The sequence below is a fragment of the Bombina bombina genome, chromosome 2, assembly GCF_027579735.1.
Source record: "Bombina bombina isolate aBomBom1 chromosome 2, aBomBom1.pri, whole genome shotgun sequence".
NCBI lineage: Eukaryota > Metazoa > Chordata > Amphibia > Anura > Bombinatoridae > Bombina > Bombina bombina.
The window spans coordinates 41,925,478-41,944,148 of record NC_069500.1 but is presented as its reverse complement, the minus strand read 5'-3'; the positions used below and the strand labels follow the sequence as shown (position 1 = coordinate 41,944,148).

The following is an 18,671-nucleotide window of genomic DNA, read 5'->3' as shown; positions in this document are numbered from 1 at the left end:
TTTTTCATGTGACTTTCATTTGAAAGCCTACATCACAGTACAGGGGAGTGGATCTGGACAGGAAGTTTTTATTTTTTCAGCCCTGCTGTGGACAACTAAAAGCCCTTTCAACTTGCACAGTCCCACTGTGTGACACTTTTTGTATATGGGCAGCTGCACAGCCTGCAGAATGTCAGAGAAAGTCATCAGTCTCATTGTCGTACAGATGGGGAGCAAATGATATGAACTTAGGGACAAGCATGCCGGCAGGGGTGAGAGAATCTATGATGGCTGATCCCAGCACAAGGGTTGAAAGGTTCAGAAGAGCTTTGCTTATGTTTGTGCTAAATGAACGGCTTCCCATACTGCCTTATGCAGCTTTGTGAGTATTTCTGCTGTCCTTTACAGTGATCACAAATAGCTTAAAGGGATATGAAAGCCAAAAAATGTATTTGTCATTCAGACAGAGGATTACATTTTTTCTGTTCCGATGTAGACTTTTTAACCCGGTCATGAAAGGGTTAAATCATTTAAAGATACTCTAAAGTGTAAAAAATAATATGCCAGTTTTATTAGACTTTCCATTTTACTTCAGTTGTCTAATTTGCTTTGTTCTCTTGGAATCATTTGATGAAGGAGCAGCAATGCACTACTGAGAGCTAGCTGACCACCTCTACTGTGCCAATGCAAAGAGGCACATACGTGTACCCACCAATCGGTAGCTAGCTGGCAGCAGTGCTCCCGAGCCTACTTTGAATGCTCAAAGCAAATTTGATAGTAGATGTAAATTAGAAAGTTGTTTAACCCTTTATGACATGGTTCATTTGTCCACATCGGAACAACTATCCGATGTAAACAAATTGAAATCCTGTGATCGTGCACACGATTGCGAGATTTCAATTATGGGTTCAGGTCAGGGGGGCGTCCCTATGACCCTAGGCACATATTCAAAGCAAAGTTTAGCCTGAGAATTATTTTATTTTTTTCATGATTCATATAGAGCATACAATTTTAAGCAACATTCTAATCCACTTGCTATCTTTATTTCAAAAAGCAGCAATGTAAAGCTTACGAGCCAGCCCATCTTTGGTTCTGAACCTGGTTAGCGCTTGCTGATTGGTGCCTAAATATAGCCACCAATCAGCAAGCGCTATCCAGGGTACTGAACCAAAAATGGGCCTTCTTGTTGGCTTATATTACTGCTTTTTCAAATAAACTTACCAAAAATTGATAATAGCAGTAAATTAGTAAGTTGCTTAAAATGACATGCTCTGTCTGAATCATGAAAGAAAATAAATTGGTTCAGTATCCCTTTAACCCCTTAGTGACCAGACCATTTTTCAATTTTCTTACCATTAAGGACCAGGGCTGTTTTTACATTTTTGCGGTGTTTGTGTTTAGCTGTAATTTTCCTCTTACTCATTTACTGTACCCACACATATTATATAACGTTTTTCTTGCCATTAAATGGACTTTCTAAAGATACCATTATTTTCATATCATATATTTTACTATTAAAACAATTATATGAAGAAAAAAAAATTCTAACTTTGACACCCAAAATCTGTTACACATAAACAACTACCAGAAAAATACCCATGCTAAATAGTTTCTAAATTTTGTCCTGAGTACATGTTATTTGCTTTTTTTGCAAGTTATAGGACAATAAATACAAGTAGCACTTTGCTATTTCCAAACCATTTTTTTTTTCTTCAAAATTAGCGATAGTTACATTGTAACACTGATATCTGTCAGGAATCCCTGAATAACCCTTAACATGTGTGTGTGTGTGTGTGTGTGTATATATATATATATATATATATATATATATATTATAGTAGAAAACCCTAAGTATTGGTCTAGGCCCATTTTGGTATATTTCATGCCACCATTTCACTGCCAATTGCGATCAAATAAAAAAAATTGTTCACTTTTTCACTAACTTCAGCTTGTGCAATTATGGCACAAATGGTTGTAAAAGCTTCTCTAGTATCCCCTTTGTTCAGACATAGCAGACATATATGGCTTTGGCGTTGCTTTTTGGTAATTAGAAGGCCGCTAAATGCCGCTGCGCACCACACTTGTATTATGCCCAGCAGTGAAGGGGTTAATTAGGTAGCTTGTAGGGTCAATTTTAGCTTCAGTGTAGAGATCAGCCACTCACCTGACACATCCCACCCCCTGATCCCTCCCTAATCCCTCTTAAACAGCTCTCTTCCCTTCGCCACTCCACAATTATCACCCCATCTTAATTACTGGCAGAAAGTCTGCCAGTACTAAAATAAAAGGCTTTTTTTAATATAATTTATATATATATATATTCTGCAGTGTACGATCCTCCCAAACAGCTCTATAACCCTCCCCCCTCTACCTATTTGCCGCCATCTTTGGTACTGGCAGCTGTCTGCCAGTAGTATTATTATTATTATTATCGGTTATTTGTAGAGCGCCAACACATTCCGCAGCGCTAGGTAAAAATAAATTTAAAAAAAAATTTCTGTAGTTTAGCTGCCCCCCCTCCATACCCCACTCCCCTTCCAGATCCCTTTCCTAACACGTATCCCCCTCTCCCTCCTTCCCACTTGCTAAACGTTTGCCATAGTTTAGCGGTCCCACCAGCTCCTGCCCCCTCACGCCTGCTCTGTACTTCTCATGCCCGCTCCCAGACCTCCTCCCGCCCCCCTCCAGCGATGGGCCACCCATCCGCCTCCCTCCTATCCCTCCCATGCCACCAACGATCCACGACGCCTCAACATCAAGGCATCGCTGCAATACCCTGATATCACGATCGCTTCCAGCGCTTAAAACCGCTGAGGATGTGCAAAGCTCGTCCTCTGTCGTTAAGGGTGGGAATGTAAAAAGTTTCCAATTTACTTTTATAATCAAATTTGGTTCATTTTCTTGGTATTCTTTGTTAAAGAGATACCTAGGTAGGTAGCGTGCACGTGCCTGAAGCACTACATGACAGGAAATAGTGCCGCAATCTAGTGCTCCTGCTAATGTATAACACTATTGCCAAACTGTTGCCCTATAGTACTGCAGACACGTGAACTTGTCTCCCTGCTTTTCAACAAAGGATAACAAGAAAACAAAGAAAATTTTGATAATAGAAGTACATAGTAAAGTTGTTTAAAATCACATGCTCTATCTAAATCATGAGATCATTTGTTTGGGATTTATGTCCCTTTAAATGATATGAAACCTGATTCAGATAGAGCATGTGATTTTAAACAACTTTACTATTTAATTTATTTTGTTCTCTTGGTATCCTTTGATTGGCTGCACATATATGCCTCGTATTATTGGCTCACCAAATGTCTTAAAGGGACATGAAACTCAATTTTTTTCTGTCATGATTTAGAAAGAGCACGTCATTTTAAACAACTTTCTAATTTACTTCTATTATCTAATTTGCTTTATTTTCTTGATATCCTTTGCGAAAAAGCATATCTAGATAGGCTCAGTAGCTGCTGATTGGTGGCTGCACATAGATGCCTCGTGTGATTGGCTCACCCATGTGCATTGCTATTTCTTCAACAAATAATATCTAAAGAATGAAGCAAATTACATAATAGAAGTAAATTGAAATGTTGTTTAAAATTGTATTCTCTACCTGAATCATGAAATAAATATTTTGGGTTTAGTGTCCCTTTAACTAGCTCCCAGTAGTGCATTGCTGCTTCTTCAACAAAGGATACAAAGAGAATGAAGAAAATTAGATAATAGAAATATAATGGAAAAGTGTTTAAAATTGTATTCTCTGTCTGAATCATGAAAGAAAACATTTGGGTTTCATGTCCCTTTTTCCTTCTCTGCTGAGGCCAAATAGGGACCGCTATAAATAGGGACCGCTATAAATAGGGACCGCTATAAATAGGGACCGCTATAAATAGGGACCGCTATAAATAGGGACAGCTATAAATAGGGACATCTATAAAGAGGGACGGCTATAAAGAGGGACGGCTATAAAGAGGGACGGCTAGAAATAGTGACACAAGTTTTTAATTACCTATAATGTAGAATTTTCTGTTACAATCCCAGTGTTCTGTTAGCAATAGACTTTGTAAAGAATAAAGCAGTGTTACAAATTCACCACTGGGTGTCACTATTCTCCCACTCTTGGTATTGGAGCAAGAGCTTGGTCAGTATTTATAGTAGATAATAAAGATTCATTTAACTGACAGAACCTGTGTGTGCTTAAGTACATTCATTATTGACTAGTGCATTATTATTATTTATTTTCTAAAGCACCATAACTCTCTGTCACTTAAATATCCCAACTCTGAAGGCTCCAGCAAAAATAATGCACCGTAAATGCCGCCAAAATAAAGTAAAAGCAGACTTTACAATTCACTTCATTCTTCTTTTTTAGGCTTTGTTGAAATTTTGCATATTGTGTGTATGAATATAATGTGTGTATTTCAGTAGTGAAATGAGGTTTATTGGATTAACAGAAAATGTGCAATATGCATCAAAACGAAATTAGACAGGTGAATAAATTTGGGCACCCTTGTCATTTTGTTGATTTGAATACCTGTAACTACCTAGCACTGATAAATTGTAACACACTATTGGTTTGGTGAGCCCATTAAGCCTTGAACTTCATAGACAGGTGCATCCAATAATGAGAAAAGGTATTTAAGGTGGCAAATTGCAAGTTGTTGTTCTCTTTGACTCTCCTCTGAGTGCAATCTTTTCTTGGATATATATAATGTATGTATATATTTATATGTGTATAAGTAAATATAATGTGTGTGTGTGTGTGTGTATATATATATATATATATATATATATATATATATATATATATATATATATATATATATATATATATATATATATATATATATAGGCAGCAAAGAAGAGATATTGCAGACAGCGGTTTGTAGTAGTAAAAACACAGTCTTTATTAGAACAAGGTTAAAACACTCCAGAGGTGGGGGAACTTCCGGGCAGCGGCCATGACAGGTCGCAAACTTTTTAGCTCCTGCAACTTCTAGCCCAAACCTGCATGTAATCCCTCTTTTCATCATCTCAGCACATATATTTTTTGTATTGAGAATGTGCAGCTAAGCCAGCTCCATCATATTATTATCTCATCTTGGGGCTAGAATCAATACCCTGCTTACCGGAACGATTCAGAGGTTGCGGCCTAACATCTCACTCACCCCCCGGCAGGGCACTTGTTTGCCTCTGTCGTTAGGATGCAGTTTATCCCGCACGATACTGCAAAAACTCATGATAATTAGACACAGACTACACTGGAACGAATAGAGTTTTCTTTATTTCTACCCAGCAGGAGCTAATAACTTTCAATATGGAGATCCCTCTATGCTTTTGGGAGGACCTGTGCAAACTGCTTGTTGCCCACCATGCCGCCTTAGAGGACAAGCTCCGCATAACGTTTGGGAGCAACGACAACTGTCCTCCTTGTGAACTTACCCAAGCTGAACCTCTAGTTGTGAGGGGTGGAGGTGGTGGCGCTTTGGGGCCCCGGCGTCAGCACACTGCCCTTAGCATGTCAACAAGTACTGGGGAGTTTAGCGAGGAAAGACTACAGGATCAACATGACCCAGAGATTGCAATGAACCGCTCTACTGCATTACCCTCTGATCACACTACGGCAGCGACAGGACTTCGAGCGGTTGGACCGCTGAGCCGAGCAGGAAAAAGGCGCATATATCATAGGTCCTCAGCGCAGTATATAGGCTACTTAAATCTGGCTATACCTGTAACTTTCCCCTCCACGGCTGTAATTAAATCATACAGGCTTATGTGTTGCTCAGTTTGTCCCATGCTGATTTGGACACAGCTACAGGTTCCTTTTTTTGCTGCCTGGGACCCAGGAGGATGGCCTTCTGGGTGAACGGGAGGTTATACGGCTCCTGGCTTTCACATCAATATGACCTATCGATTGGTGTAAGAGATCACAAATGCTGTATATTGGTGCAACCTGTGACATGGTTGTTTATATCTTTTGGCTAGGAGTCTACAAAACCCTAAAAAAAGTCTAATCCCTCTTAACTACTATCTTCAACTTTATTCCAAAGACTTGTCTGCTGCTTATTTTGGAAGATAACTTACAAGAAAAGGGACTTTGAGCAGTAATTGTCTGCGTGATAACGGTTCTCATTTGACTGATCAAACCGCACTCACGATCAACAACCCACTCACTGATTACAGCAGGCTCTAACAGAGTCTCTCCTCATTTACGGTTGCCTTTTTACGAGGACATAAACTTATACTGTCTTTTGCTTTCTACACTCGCTGGTCGCGGTTCCAGCTCTTGTGTGTACAGCCTGTCAGCAAATTCGCTCTTCCGATTGGATCCTGAGAACACACCTCCTTTTTGTCATTGCTTCACGCATGTTTGGTTCCTTAGCCTTCTAAGACGCTCGCACTTGCAGCTACGGCTCTCTAAGCAAACCCTGCAGCTGTGATACAGAACTTATCTATTCGCTGCAGGTACGGACTGCTATTCCTTTTTGCTTTGGGACAGTGATAATTTTAAGCCTAGATAGTACCTTAAGATGGGACATAATACCATCTGTATACGATTTGAAGATGGTCCACAAACAAGGATCCAAGCCCATAACATCTATTAGAGAATCTTAGAGCTGGTTATGAGTTGGAACTGAGCAGTTATTGAGTTATGACATTTGCTAATTGAACAAGAATGGATGCCTGTTCACCTTTGAGAATGTACATGTGTTTAGAATAAGCAACTAATCTACCTAAAGTATAAGACAAAGATTACAGTTATTTTATTTTTATTGTACTTTTATATTTCTTCTCCACTTTGGTATTTGACCTCTGATCTTTTGGTATGTTTATAAAGAAGGTGTTTGTTTAATTGATTGCACTTATTTAGATAAAGTTCTGGTCCATTTCATAGCGATGAGCTCCTTTTTAGAATACACTACTCACGCATATCAAGTTCTGTACAGTTTATTATAACACTTTTTTTTCACAACCCATCTCAGGACCTAGTATATAAAGCGAATCCCATGAATAATCCCAAGAGCTTAGCACAAATCATCCATGACTCTGACTCCCTGCATAGAATCCCCAGTCAATTATAATTACTACTACGCGTGATCACTGCATCTATTCATTCTTATAGTATGTCCAATTAAGCTCACCTTAAGTAACATTATGCCACTAATAAACAAACTGATGCTTGTTTACATGTAAGAATTTGAGCTTATGATGTATGTAAGGGACTTTTGAAAATATGTCTGTGCCTGGACTGAGCATTTATTACCTCTCAACTATAATACAGAGCTCTTTGTTACTTTGCTTTTACTGTACCAGCTATCAATGCTTCATGTTTGTACCGGGCTCTGACCAGGTAGAGTACTTAAGCTCAGGAGAGTGGTTCCTCAAATGATTGCACTTGGTTAATTTACAATTTGGCTCATGTTATTGTGATGAGCTCCCAGGTAGTGTAAAGTGCATTCATCTATTAGGCTCTGTAAAACTTAGTGTATCACTTCATCTCCATATACAATTTCAGGACATAACACATATAATAAATAAATAGTACTAGGAGCTTAGTACAAGCAAGTCATGTCTTTATCCTCATCTCTAACTGTGTGCTGCCACTATCATGCACGCAGACCACATCTCTTTACTTTCTTTAGAATATGCTTAGCTCCAAACCCAGTATGCTATGTGAATTGCACTCTGTTTATGGGGCAGGCTGGACCTACTCCAATAGCACTGTTAAGAGATATATAGTAAATGTGCTCTTTATGGTATGCTAGGAGGTACATTATTATTTTTTTTATTCTTTGTAATTTTATGGGAGGGCCTGGAGCATAATTAAACTTTGTATACCTGGGCCTTGCCGGATCGTGATAGGGGTTCAGGACTTGACTTCACAATGTACTCTATTGGATGAGTAAACTGTAACTAGTTTCCCACCTGTATTACCTAGTAAATCAGTATAATTTAACCTATGCCTTAGGGAGGGGATAAATATACCATATTTTAGGCTCTTTAACAGCAAAGTACAGCTAGTTTCAATTGATGCTTGAGTAACTTCTTTAGATAATTTAGTCTTTCAAGGCATTACTCTATTATCCTGGTTCTCCTTTCCCTTTATATTATGTTAGAGATCTCCTGACTAGCAGTTAAGTTTCATGTTGACATCATCTCTATTCCCACCAATTTATTGCTAGCTTATTTTAGTGTCACCCTACCTTGTTAAAATATACATCAGATATATAGTATCAAAAAGTACAAAAAAAAGAGGTCCTTCATTTGGGGTCCATGAGTGGCCCCTCCACATTAAGGCTTACCTACCTTATACTATGCTACTTATAACTATGTGGTCCAAGAGCGGCCATTTAAATCATCTGGTGGGTTTATAGTTTGCTCAGCAATTATTGCCTGTACTGAACATGTAATGCATACTGTATGTTTCCTTTACTTGTTTTCGTTGCCTACCCTGTAACAATTTGTTTTCTTTTGTATGTATGTTATGGCAACTATTAATTGTTTGTATCGAAAAGAACCTCAATAAAAAATATGAAAAAAAAAAAAAAAAAAAAAAAAAAAAAAACACTCCAGAGGTCAGCACAGGTACATCACAACGAATAGTCCGCTAACATGTTTCGGCCTCAGGCCGTAATCATAACTAAAGGACAATGCACCTGAGCCACTTAAAAAAAGCACCAGGATCACCCTGATTGGGTAAAATCAAAAACACGTTGTGAGAAAGATTACCCTATGGGTACTTGCATAAATTATACAGCCTATTGTTAATTTTAAGAAATATGCACTTATATTAGATGACAGATCAAAAAATGATTATGTTTGTTTATACCAGGCTGATTATTATTATGGTTAAACCTATAAACTTGACAGCTAATTACTGTATTATTAGTGGCAATAGAATGTTACATTAAAGAGCAAAGTTCCAAAGCCCAATTGTAAGCTGTTATATAGGAACTAAAAACGAAATAACTAGTAATAAAACATAACATCATAAGCCGACATAAAAGGTCCATAAACACTGTCCTATTATGCTTAAAAATAGCTAAAGATGAAGACACACACACTATATTTACATACACGCCCATTTTTATATATATATATATATATATATATATATATCCCTTCCTCCACACACATATATATATATATATATATATATATATATATATATATATATACACATTTATTTTTACATACACCCCCACACATATATATATATATATATATATATATATATATATATATATATATATATATATATATATATACAATGTACACTGTTTATGTTATTATGGTGATTATAACATGTGTTGTTTATGATGTCACTTCCGGGGGGAGGGGTCATGCCCTATATAAGTGCACATTTTCTTTCACTCTTGTTTGGTCTGATAAAGGGGACGGTTTGATCTCCGAAACGTTACAACAATAAACCACTTTTTGTTTTCTTCTGTTAAGTGTGATCAGTCCACGGGTCATCATTACTTCTGGGATATTACTCCTCCCCAACAGGAAGTGCAAGAGGATTCACCCAGCAGAGCTGCATATAGCTCCTCCCCTCTACGTCACTCCCAGTCATTCTCTTGCACCCAACGACTAGATAGGATGTGTGAGAGGACTATGGTGATTATACTTAGTTTTATATCTTCAATCAAGAGTTTGTTATTTTAAAATAGCACCGGAGTGTGTTATTACCTCTCTGGCAGAGTTTGAAGAAGAATCTACCAGAGTTTTGCTATGATTTTAGCCGGAGTAGTTAAGATCATATTGCTGTTTCTCGGCCATCTGAGGAGAGGTAAACTTCAGATCAGGGGACAGCGGGCAGATGAATCTGCATAGAGGTATGTAGCAGCTTTTATTTTCTGACAATGGAATTGATGAGAAAATCCTGCCATACCGATATAATGTCATGTATGTATACTTTACACTTCAGTATTCTGGGGAATGGTACTTCACTAGAATTACACTGTAAGAAGTACATAAAGCTGTTTAATAACTAGAAATTATGTTTAACGTTTTTGCTGGAATGTAAAATCGTTTTCATTTGCTGAGGTACTGAGTGAATAAATGTTTGGGCACTATTTTTCCACTTGGCAGTTGCTTAATCTTTTTTCTGACAGTTTCTGTTCTCTCTCACTGCTGTGTGTGAGGGGGAGGGGCCGTTTTTTTGGCGCTTTTGCTACGCATCAGAAATTTCAGTCAGCAGCTCATTGTATTTCCTGCATGATCCGGTTCATCTCTACAGAACTCAGGGGTCTTCAAAACTTATTTTGAGGGAGGTAATTTCTCTCAGCAGAGCTGTGAGAATTATAGTTAACTGAGATAAAAAACGTTTATTCTGTAATTTTTTTCCTGCTTTCAGAAATTAGTTATCTTTGCTAATGGGATTAAACCTTTGCTAAAGTTGTGTTGTTTACAAGGATTGAGGCTATAACTGTTTCAATTTATTAATTTTCAACTGTCATAGATCTTCTGTGCTTCTTAAAGGCACAGTACGTTTTTAATAATATTCTAATTGAATTGTATTCCAAGTTGCAAGTTTATTTGCTAGTGTGTTAAACATGTCTGATTCAGAGGAAGATACCTGTGTCATTTGTTGCAATGCCAAAGTGGAGCCCAATAGAAATTTATGTACTAACTGTATTGATGCTACTTTAAATAAAAGTCAATCTGTACAAATTGAACAAATTTCACCAAACAACGAGGGGAGAGTTATGCCGACTAACTCGCCTCACGTGTCAGTACCTGCATCTCCCGCTCGGGAGGTGCGTGAAATTGTAGCGCCGAGTACATCTGGGCGGCCATTACAAATCACATTACAAGATATGGCTACTGTTATGACTGAAGTTTTGGCTAAATTACCAGAACTAAGAGGTAAGCGTGATCACTCTGGGGTGAGAACAGAGTGCGCTGATAATATTAGGGCCATGTCAGACACTGCGTCACAGGTGGCAGAACATGAGGACGGAGAACTTCATTCTGTGGGTGACGGTTCTGATCCAAACAGACTGGATTCAGATATTTCAAATTTTAAATTTAAGCTGGAAAACCTCCGTGTATTACTAGGGGAGGTGTTAGCGGCTCTGAATGATTGTAACACAGTTGCAATACCAGAGAAAATGTGTAGGTTGGATAAATATTTTGCGGTACCGGCGAGTACTGAGGTTTTTCCTATACCTAAGAGACTTACTGAAATTGTTACTAAGGAGTGGGATAGACCCGGTGTGCCGTTCTCACCCCCTCCGATATTTAGAAAAATGTTTCCAATAGACGCCACCACACGGGACTTATGGCAAACGGTTCCTAAGGTGGAGGGAGCAGTTTCTACTTTAGCTAAGCGTACCACTATCCCGGTGGAGGATAGCTGTGCTTTTTCAGATCCAATGGATAAAAAATTAGAGGGTTACCTTAAGAAAATGTTTGTTCAACAAGGTTTTATATTGCAACCCCTTGCATGCATTGCGCCGATCACGGCTGCAGCGGCATTCTGGATTGAGTCTCTGGAAGAGAACATTAGTTCAGCTACTCTGGATGACATTACGGACAGGCTTAGAGTCCTTAAACTAGCTAATTCATTCATTTCGGAGGCCGTAGTACATTTAACTAAACTTACGGCGAAGAATTCAGGATTCGCCATTCAGGCACGCAGGGCGCTGTGGCTAAAATCCTGGTCAGCTGATGTTACTTCTAAGTCTAAATTGCTTAATATACCTTTCAAAGGGCAGACCTTATTCGGGCCCGGGTTGAAAGAGATTATCGCTGACATTACAGGAGGTAAAGGCCATGCCCTGCCTCAGGACAAAGCTAAAGTTAAGGCTAGACAGTCTAATTTTCGTTCCTTTCGTAATTTCAAAGCAGGAGCAGCATCAACTTCCTCTGCACCAAAACAGGAAGGAGCTGTTGCTCGCTACAGACAAGGCTGGAAACCTAACCAGTCCTGGAACAAGGGCAAGCAGGCCAGGAAACCGGCTGCTGCCCCTAAAACAGCATGAATTGAGGGCCCCCGATCCGGGATCGGATCTAGTGGGGGGCAGACTTTCTCTCTTCGCCCAGGCTTGGGCAAGAGATGTCCAGGATCCCTGGGCACTAGAGATAATATCTCAGGGATACCTTCTGGATTTCAAATACTCTCCTCCAAGAGAGAGATTTCATCTGTCAAGGTTGTCAACAATCCAGACAAAGAAAGAGGCGTTTCTACGCTGCGTACAAGAACTCTTGTTAATGGGAGTAATCCATCCAGTTCCACGGTCGGAACAGGGACAGGGGTTTTACTCAAATCTGTTTGTGGTTCCCAAAAAAGAGGGAACTTTCAGACCAATCCTGGACTTAAAGATCCTAAACAAATTCCTAAGAGTTCCATCGTTCAAGATGGAGACTATTCGGACAATTTTACCTATGATCCAAGAGGGTCAGTACATGACCACTGTAGATTTAAAAGATGCTTACCTTCACATACCGATTCACAAAGATCATTACCGGTACTTAAGGTTTGCCTTCCTAGACAGGCATTACCAGTTTGTGGCTCTTCCATTCGGATTGGCTACAGCTCCAAGAATCTTCACAAAGGTTCTGGGTGCTCTTCTGGCGGTACTAAGACCGCGGGGAATCTCGGTAGCTCCATACCTAGACGACATTCTGATACAAGCTTCAAGCTTTCAAACTGCCAAGTTTCATACAGAGTTAGTACTGGCATTTCTAAGGTCACATGGATGGAAGGTGAACGAAAAGAAAAGTTCACTCGTTCCACTCACAAGAGTTCCCTTCCTGGGGACTCTTATAGATTCTGTAGAAATGAAGATTTACCTGACAGAGGACAGGCTAACAAGACTTCAAAGTGCTTGCCGCACCCTTCATTCCATTCAACACCCGTCAGTGGCTCAATGCATGGAGGTAATCGGCTTAATGGTAACGGCAATGGACATAGTACCCTTTGCACGCTTACACCTCAGACCACTGCAACTGTGCATGCTAAGTCAGTGGAATGGGGATTACTCAGACTTATCCCCTTCTCTGAATCTGGATCAAGAGACCAGAAATTCTCTTCTATGGTGGCTTTCTCGGCCACATCTGTCCAGGGGGATGCCATTCAGCAGACCAGACTGGACAATTGTAACAACAGACGCCAGCCTTCTAGGTTGGGGTGCCGTCTGGAATTCTCTGAAGGCTCAGGGACAATGGAGTCAGGAGGAGAGTCTCCTGCCAATAAACATTCTGGAATTGAGAGCAGTTCTCAATGCACTCCTGGCTTGGCCCCAGTTGACAACTCGGGGGTTCATCAGGTTTCAGTCGGACAACATCACGACCGTAGCTTACATCAACCATCAGGGAGGGACAAGAAGCTCCCTAGCTATGACGGAAGTATCAAAGATAATTCGCTGGGCAGAGTCTCACTCTTGCCACCTGTCAGCAATCCACATCCCGGGAGTGGAGAACTGGGAAGCGGATTTCTTAAGTCGTCAGACTTTTCATCCGGGGGAGTGGGAACTTCATCCGGAGGTCTTTGCCCAAATACTTCGACGTTGGGGCAAACCAGAGATAGATCTCATGGCGTCTCGACAGAACGCCAAGCTTCCTCGTTACGGGTCCAGATCCAGGGATCCAGGAACAGTCCTGATAGATGCCCTGACAGCACCTTGGGACTTCAGGATGGCTTACGTGTTTCCACCCTTCCCGATGCTTCCTCGATTGATTGCCAGAATCAAACAGGAGAGAGCATCAGTGATTCTAATAGCACCTGCATGGCCACGCAGGACTTGGTATGCAGACCTGGTGGACATGTCATCCTGTCCACCTTGGTCTCTACCTCTGAAACAGGACCTTCTGATCCAGGGTCCTTTCAAACATCAAAATCTAACTTCTCTGAAGCTGACTGCTTGGAAATTGAACGCTTGATTTTATCAAGACGTGGGTTTTCTGAGTCAGTTATTGATACCTTAATACAGGCTAGGAAACCTGTTACCAGAAAGATTTACCATAAGATATGGCGTAAATACCTATATTGGTGTGAATCCAAAGGTTACTCTTGGAGTAAGGTTAGGATTCCTAGGATATTGTCTTTTCTACAAGAAGGTTTAGAAAAGGGTTTATCTGCTAGTTCATTAAAGGGACAGATCTCAGCTCTGTCCATTCTGTTACACAAACGTCTGTCAGAAGTTCCTGACGTCCAGGCTTTTTGTCAGGCTTTGGCCAGGATTAAGCCTGTGTTTAAAACTGTTGCTCCACCATGGAGTTTAAACCTTGTTCTTAATGTTTTACAGGGCGTTCCGTTTGAACCCCTTCATTCCATTGATATAAAGTTGTTATCTTGGAAAGTTCTATTTTTAATGGCTATTTCCTCGGCTCGAAGAGTCTCTGAATTATCAGCCTTACATTGTGATTCTCCTTATTTGATTTTTCATTCGGATAAGGTAGTTCTGCGTACTAAACCTGGGTTCTTACCTAAGGTAGTTACTAACAGGAATATCAATCAAGAGATTGTTGTTCCTTCTTTGTGCCCAAATCCTTCTTCGAAGAAGGAACGTCTACTGCACAACCTGGATGTAGTCCGTGCTCTAAAATTTTACTTACAGGCAACTAAGGAATTTCGACAAACGTCTTCTCTGTTTGTCGTTTACTCTGGTCAGAGGAGAGGTCAAAAAGCTTCTGCTACCTCTCTTTCTTTTTGGCTTCGTAGCATAATTCGTTTAGCTTATGAGACTGCTGGACAGCAGCCTCCTGAAAGAATTACAGCTCATTCTACTAGAGCTGTGGCTTCCACTTGGGCCTTCAAGAATGAGGCCTCTGTTGAACAGATTTGCAAGGCTGCAACTTGGTCTTCGCTTCATACTTTTTCCAAATTTTACAAATTTGACACTTTTGCTTCATCGGAGGCTATTTTTGGGGGAAAGGTTCTTCAGGCAGTGGTTCCTTCTGTATAAAGAGCCTGCCTATCCCTCCCGTCATCCGTGTACTTTTGCTTTGGTATTGGTATCCCAGAAGTAATGATGACCCGTGGACTGATCACACTTAACAGAAGAAAACATAATTTATGCTTACCTGATAAATTCCTTTCTTCTGTAGTGTGATTAGTCCACGGCCCGCCCTGTTTTTAAGGCAGGTAAATATTTTTTAATTTATACTCCAGTCACCACTTCACCCTTGGCTCCTCCTTTCTCGTTGGTCCTTGGTCGAATGACTGGGAGTGACGTAGAGGGGAGGAGCTATATGCAGCTCTGCTGGGTGAATCCTCTTGCACTTCCTGTTGGGGAGGAGTAATATCCCAGAAGTAATGATGACCCGTGGACTGATCACACTACAGAAGAAAGGAATTTATCAGGTAAGCATAAATTATGTTTTTTCAAAGTCCAGTGAGTGCGGATCTACTTTATAAAATATATATATATATATATATATATAAAGTCTACACACCCCTGTTAAAATGTCAGGTTTCTGTTATGTAAAAAAATTAGACAAAGATAAATAATCTCAGAACTTTTTCCACCTTTAATGTGACCTATAAACTGTACAACTCAATTGAAAAACAAACTAAAATCTTTTAGGTAAAGGGAAATAAAAATAAAAAAATTAAATAATATGGTTGCATAAGTGTGAACACCCTTAAACTAAAACTTTAGTGAAGCACCTTTTGATTTTATTACAGCACTCAGTCTTTTTGGGTATGAGTTTTTCAGCATGGCACATCTTGACTTGGGAAGATTTGCCCACTCTTCTTTGCAAAAACGGTCTAAATCTGTCAGAATGCGAGGACATCTCCTTTGAACAGCCCTCTTCAGATCACCCCACAGATTTTGAATTGGATTCAGGTCTGGGCTCTGGCTGGGCCATCCCAAAACTCTAATCTTCTTCTAGTGAAGCCATTCCTTTGTTGATTTGGATGTATGCTTTGGGGCGTTGTCATGCATAAAGATGAAGTTCCTCTTCATGTTCAGCTTTCTAGCAGAAGCCTGAAGGTTTTGTGCCAATATTGTCTGGTATTTGGAACTCTTCATTATTCCCTCTACCCTGACTAAGGACCCAGTTCCAGCTGAAGAAAAACAGCCCCAAAGCATGATGCTGACACCACCATGCTTCACTGTGGGTATGGTGTTCTTTTGGTGATGTGCAGTGTTGTTTTTGCGCCAAACATATCTTTTGGAATTATGGCCAAAAGCTCAACTTTGGTTTCATCAGACCAGAACATCTTTTTCAACATGCTTTTGGGAAACTTCAGATGTGTTTTTGCAAAATTTAGCCGGGCTTGGATTTTGTTTTTTGTAAGAAAAGGCTTCCGTCTTGCCACTCTACCCCATAGCCCAGATATATGAAGAATACGTGAGATTGTTGTCACATGCACCACACAGCCAGTACTTGCCAGATATTCCTGCAGCTCCTTTAATGTTGCTGTAGGCCTCTTGGCAGCCTCCCAGACCAGTTTTCTTCTCGTCTTTTCATCAATTTTGGAGAAACGTCCAGTTCTTGGTAATGTCACTGTTGCACCATACTTTCTTCACTTGATGATGACTGTCTTCACTGTGTTCCATGGTATATCTAATGCCTTGGAAATTCTTTTGTACCCTTCTCCTGACTGATACCTTTTAACAATGAGATCCCTCTGATGCTTTAGAAGCTCTCTGCGGACCATGGCTTTTGCTATAGGATGCGACTAACAAAATGTCAGGAAAGACCTACTAGAACAGCTGAACTTTATTTGGGGTTATTCAGAGGCACTTTAAATGATGACAGGTGTGTACTGACTCCTATTTAACATGATTTTGAATGTGATTGCTTAATTCTGAACACAGCTACATCCCCAGTTATAAAAGGGTGTTCACACTTATGCAACCATATTATTTTATTTTATTTATTTTTATTTCCCTTTACCTAAAATATTTCAGTTTGTTTTTCAATTGAGTTGTACAGTTTATAGGTCACATTAAAGGTGGAAAAAGTTCTGAAATTATTTATCTTTGTCTCATTTTTTTACATCACAGAAACCTGACATTTTAACAGGGGTGTGTAGACTTTTAATATCCACTAGTGCGCTTTCTTTTTTAACTGTGTGTATATGTGTGTGTGTGTGTATATTGACCTGATCTACCGCCAGCTTGTTTCGCTGCCTCTGCTGTTTTTAAAGTGAAGAATAAAGACTACTGTTTTAACAGACTCACAGCTGGTTCTCCTTTTCTTTTGGGTATAATGTAGTAATGTATGTGTGTGTATATGTGTATATATATATATATATATATATATATATATATACAGGGAGTGCAGAATTATTAGGCAAGTTGTATTTTTGAGGATTAATTTTATTATTGAACAACAACCATGTTCTCAATGAACCCAAAAAACTCATTAATATCAAAGCTGAATATTTTTGGAAGTAGTTTTTAGTTTGTTTTTAGTTTTAGCTATTTTAGGGGGATATCTGTGTGTGCAGGTGACTATTACTGTGCATAATTATTAGGCAACTTAACAAAAAACAAATATATACCCATTTCAATTATTTATTTTTACCAGTGAAACCAATATAACATCTCAACATTCACAAATATACATTTCTGACATTCAAAAACAAAACAAAAACAAATCAGTGACCAATATAGCCACCTTTCTTTGCAAGGACACTCAAAAGCCTGCCATCCATGGATTCTGTCAGTGTTTTGATCTGTTCACCATCAACATTGCGTGCAGCAGCAACCACAGCCTCCCAGACACTGTTCTGAGAGGTGTACTGTTTTCCCTCCTTGTAAATCTCACATTTGATGATGGACCACAGGTTCTCAATGGGGTTCAGATCAGGTGAACAAGGAGGCCATGTCATTAGATTTTCTTCTTTTATACCCTTTCTTGCCAGCCACGCTATGGAGTACTTGGACGCGTGTGATGGAGCATTGTCCTGCATGAAAATCATGTTTTTCTTGAAGGATGCAGACTTCTTCCTGTACCACTGCTTGAAGAAGGTGTCTTCCAGAAACTGGCAGTTGAGCTTGACTCCATCCTCAACCCGAAAAGGCCCCACAAGCTCATCTTTGATACCAGCCCAAACCAGTACTGCACCTCCACCTTGCTGGCGTCTGAGTTGGACTGGAGCTCTCTGCCCTTTACCAATCCAGCCACGGGCCCATCCATCTGGCCCATCAAGACTCACTCTCATTTCATCAGTCCATAAAACCTTAGAAAAATCAGTCTTGAGATATTTCTTGGCCCAGTCTTGACGTTTCAGCTTGTGTCTTGTTCAGTGGTGGTCGTCTTTCAGCCTTTCTTACCTTGGCCATGTCTCTGAGTATTGCACACCTTGTGCTTTTGGGCACTCCAGTGATGTTGCAGCTCTGAAATATGGCCAAACTGGTGGCAAGTGGCATATTGGCAGCTGCACGCTTGACTTTTCTCAGTTCATGGGCAGTTATTTTGCGCCTTGGTTTTTCCACACGCTTCTTGCGACCCTGTTGACTATTTTGAATGAAACGCTTGATTGTTCGATGATCACGCTTCAGAAGCTTTGCAATTTTAAGAGTGCTGCATCCCTCTGCAAGATATCTCACTATTTTTGACTTTTCTGAGCATGTCAAGTCCTTCTTTTGACCCATTTTGTCAAAGGAAAGGAAGTTGCCTAATAATTATGCACACCTGATATAGGGTGTTGATGTCATTAGACCACACCCCTTCTAATTACAGAGATGCACATCACCTAATATGCTTAATTGGTAGTAGGCTTT

General features: G+C 39.9%; 1 protein-coding gene across 2 annotated transcripts in view; it reads left to right on the top strand.

Moving 5' to 3' along the window:
• The window catches only part of TPGS2 (tubulin polyglutamylase complex subunit 2), a 167,224-nt gene that overhangs the window by 64,878 nt on the left and 83,675 nt on the right, over positions 1 to 18,671 (top strand). The window lies entirely within an intron of this gene.